The sequence below is a fragment of the Lissotriton vulgaris genome, unplaced genomic scaffold (assembly GCF_964263255.1).
Source record: "Lissotriton vulgaris unplaced genomic scaffold, aLisVul1.2 SCAFFOLD_732, whole genome shotgun sequence".
NCBI classification, from domain to species: domain Eukaryota; kingdom Metazoa; phylum Chordata; class Amphibia; order Caudata; family Salamandridae; genus Lissotriton; species Lissotriton vulgaris.
The window spans coordinates 539,202-543,835 of NW_028247159.1; positions in this window are offsets into that span (position 1 = coordinate 539,202).

Genomic DNA, 4,634 nt, shown 5'->3' on the forward strand with positions numbered 1-4,634 from the left:
AGGTACTTCAGCGGTTTTGAGGTATAGGGAGGGGGGAGTTGGGGGGTTTGAGAGGGATTTGGGGTTGGGAGGGAGGATGGAAGGGGGGCAGGGTAGGGGTTGTGGGAGGTTGGGGGGAGAACTACACTGCACACTACACTGCACACAGCTGTCTCGTTGGTTGCTTAGAATGTGTTTATGCCTACCATGCCCATTGTTGAATCTACTGTTATGCTTGCGGCTGGATGGCGGCTGAGGACCCCGGACGGAGGCTGACTAAAGCCTCGATGAGAGTGATGAGTTGGAATGTGCGGGGGATGTTAGATAAGATAAAAAGAGGTGCAGTATTATGACAGGGGAAGAGAGAAAGAGCTGGCATTCTCCTGCTACAGGAGATGCATCTGTTGGGTGATAAGGCGCTAAGCCTGACGCGCTATGGCTATGACCAGGTCTACCACGCCGGGTTTGTGAGGGGGTCGAGAGGTGTGGCGATTCTGGTGCACCGCAGATTGTCCTATATCCATCCACACGGCTTGTACTTGGGAGCGTCTACGCCCCGCCTCCACTGCAGTGGACATTAATTGAGAAATTGATCTCCATATGAGCCGAAATTCCGAATAGTCTGCCAGTGATAGGAGGCGATTGGAATGATGTAATTCAATGCCGATTAGACCGCTGCAGACCTGGCAGTGAGCAACATGCAGACACACCCACCAAACTGGGAAACTTGGTGCAGGGAATGGGATGGGTAGACACGTGGCGTTATTTACACACACAAGATCGGGAATACACATATATCACTGCTGTACATAAATCCTTTTCTAGACTTGATTACATCTTTGTCCCTCGCGCCGTAATAGGAAGGGTCGACTCGGCGGCCATCTTGCCACGCGGACTGTCAGATCACTCTCCCGTTACAGTCGACGTTACATTAGATAGGGAGCGACAGCCATTTCGGTGGCGCCTCTCAACTTGGAATCTGCAACAGGAGGCTTACCAGCGTCATATGGGGAAGGCTATAGCCCATTATTGGGAGGAGAATATAGACACGGTGACTGACGTGAGAACGATGTGGGAGGCCTTGAAACCCACGCTCCGTGGGGTGGATATTGCTTGGTGCGCGGAGGCGCGACGAAAAAGAAAGGAGGAGCTGGTGAGAGCCGCAGCAGAGGTGGAGCGGCTGGAAACCCGGTGCGGGGCTGCGCGAGACGGGGGGAGGTGGGACAGCTACTCCTGGCACAGCAGTCATATGTGTCCCTGCTACTGGACGAGGCTCGGCAAGTATGGCTGGCGACACTGAGCAGAATATATCAATGGGGGGACAAATCGAGTACGATGCTGCATAGGCTCTGCCTAAATAAGTTTCAAGCGCAGGCGCTGCCGGGTCTTAGAGATGACGCTGGGGACAGCTTCGCCCAATATTTCGCGGCCCAATATGCTCCACGGGAATGTCTCCCGGAGCTGGACGTTGCCAAATTCATTACTGACCTTCCGCCCTGCGCGCTCCCGCAGGAGGTGCGAGATCGCCTTGAGACTTCGTTGTCGGCTGAGGAGCTAGGCACGGCCCTGGGGGAGCTCAACACCGGTAAGGCCCCTGGGCCCAATGGGTTTCCGGCCGAGTTCTTTAAGAAGTACCATTTCCAGTTGGGGTCCCACTACAAGGCGGCCTTGGAGGCGGCGAGGGAACATGGTCTCTTGCCAGCGGACTGGCGACACGCAGAAATTGTGGTGTTCTGTAAACCTGGAAGACCCCCTGACAGACATGAGTCCTATCGGCCAATTTCTCTCCTAAATATCGAGGCCAAGATACTGGCCAAGGCACTGGCAAATCGACTCCTCCCCTATATCACGGACCTGATCCACCCAGATCAGGCCGGGTTTATGCCTCGTAGGGCGACGAGACACAACATCAGACGTGCACATGTGGCGGTAGAGGCAATGGAGAAAACTGGGGCCCAGGCGGCACTGCTACTGGCCAACATCGACAGGGCCTTTGATTCCCTGAGCTGGGTTTATCTGTTTGCGCTACTCCCGCATCTTAATCTAGGGTCGCACTTCATGTCATATCTAAAGTTACTGTATACCGGTTTGACGGCCTCGGTGAGGGTGGCGGGAGCGACATAGGAGGCCTTTCCGACAGGACGAGGCACCCGGCAGGGATGCCCCCTCTAGCCATACCTGTTCGCTCTGGCTATGGAGCCGCTGGCCGCATGGGTTCAGATGGACGCGCAGCTGCGGGGATTCGAATGGGAGGCAGGCCGTCGAACAGAATCGCACTATATGCTGATGATGTCCTGTTCTTCCTCACAAATGTGAATCGATTGGGACCTAGAGTCCTAGAAATAATGAAAATCTTTGGTGAAGTTTCGGGACTGTACCTGAACCCGTGGAAATCCACCCTTTGGGTGCTAGGTGATCGCACCGGGATTGGGGCATGGGCATCGATGCTGCAGGTGGCGGCGGGGGGCCTCAAATACCTGGGAGTATTTTTTACGGTCTCACCGGCAGTGGCTTGGGAACGAAACATAATGCCGGTCTGGGACAAGGTCCAGAATGAGATGAAGTCTTGGTCCCGTATGCCCCTCAACCTCTATGGCAGATCAGCTATCTTCAAAATGGTTGCCCTCCCGCGCCTTCTCTACCAGCTGCAAAATCACCCCAACACGATCCCGTCGCAATGGTTCAGGCAGGTCAACTCGGCTCTGGGCCAGTTCCTGTGGGCAGGGGGGCGGCGCGAGTGGCCTTGCCTACCTGCTTTTTGTCCACATACTGTGGAGGCCTGGCGACCTCTGATATGCTATCCTATTATCAAGCATCCCATCTACTGGTCCTAAATGAATGGTGGTACAGAGACAGAGGGGACCCAGCGTACGCCCTTGAGAGATACCTGATGGACTCAGATACGTTACACACTATTTTATACTCCGCAAAGCTGAGGAAGGGGCTGCCCAGGGCAACCCAGGTGGTATTTCAGATTTGGCGACAGTCGCTGCGTCGTATGGGATGGTGGGGGAGATTAACGGAGGAGACCCCGCTCTGGCACAATGGACTACTGCCGGCACTGGCATCGCTGCAGAGCTTCTGCGGTTGGGATTCGATAGAAATCTCCACCTTGGGGCAGGTCCTGAAGGGCACGATACTCAAATCCTTTCAAGAGCTTAGTACAGAATACTGTATGCCCCGAACACAGTTCTTTAAGTACCTACAGTTCAGACATGCCAACACGTGTGGTACTGAAATTCTGGACCCGTGTCATAAACATCGTCGTATCATGACGATTTTGGTATCAGTAGACCGAGAATGACGAGTATACTATGTACGAGTATTTTCGGCGTGTTCGAGTGACGAGATCACCATGAAATCAGGGATTCCGTTCTGAACCCTCGGGTTCCATTTTGTGCACAGCAGCCATTTTGTGGTTGCCCTCACATAGGCCGATGACTAAGGCCAAGCGAGTCTATAGGACACTTACACCTTCAGCTGACTTCTGTGTGACCTGGGCAAGCTGACTCCACTGCCCGAAGCCAAACCTGTTCGACCAGTTCCTTTCCCAGTAGCTGATCAAGATTAAGCATCAAGGCACAGGACACCATAAACCTTTATTGCATACAACTATGTCTTTCTTATCTTACTCACACCTGTCTCTGCTCCTTTCTTTATGGCCTGTTTACGATGGGGATGTGCCTGTTTTTATTATGGGTTTGTTCAGCTTGTGTAAGAAGGAATGTTGGGTTTTTGCATGCTCTGTCTTCCTCAGACTACCTCATTCAGTTGCTACGGCTTCTGTGTGACGTGGCCTCACTATGTTAAGTTTAATAAAGATGTCTTTTCATATTTTCAGCTTCTGTGCCAAGTTCTTTGTTATATTAGTAAGTATTCCCTGAGAATGAAAATTTCAGTACTTCACACGCCCGCGCTGGAGGGACTTGACTCCGTGCCTGAATTCAGCCCGATAGAGGCGAAGATATTCATGGGGGACCTAGAGTAGAAGAAAATATCCCGCATTTACTAAACACTAGTTACACACTGCTCTTCCAACTTACAAACTTTACGGGACCGCTGGGTGGGGGATGTGGGGGAATTGGAGGAGGAGGATTGGAGGGAAGCCCTTGAGGCTCCTAGAGGAGCGGCCATTGCCATGCGTCTGCGCTTTATACAATTCAAGTACTTACACAGGGCCTATTACACCAGGGAGCGATTGTGGCGGGCGGGTTTGATTGAGTCTCCAATGTGCCTAAGATGTGGACATGAAGAGGGTACCTTCATACATACTGTGTGGAGCTGTGTTCTCTTAGCTGGATTCTGGACTGGGGTGTGGGACTGTTTGTCGGAGGTGCTGGGCTGGGACCTCCCCCGTACCCCCAAATTAGGATTGCTCCATGTGCTTGAGGGAGTGGGTGGGAACATCTACAAGAGACATTTACTTTTACTGGGTCTTACAGTAGCTAAGAGGGATGTAGCTCAGGCGTGGAAAGATCCCAGGGCTCCCAAAGTGGTTACATGGAAAAAAGGCTTGGACTTCTGTATGGGGTTAGAGCGACCGATATTTGAAGCTAGGGGCTGCCCAACGAAACATCACACAAAATATGGAAAAAGTGGGCGGACTACAGGGGTCTTTGGTTGGAACCCCCGGCACCGCTGGAAGGGGATGCGGG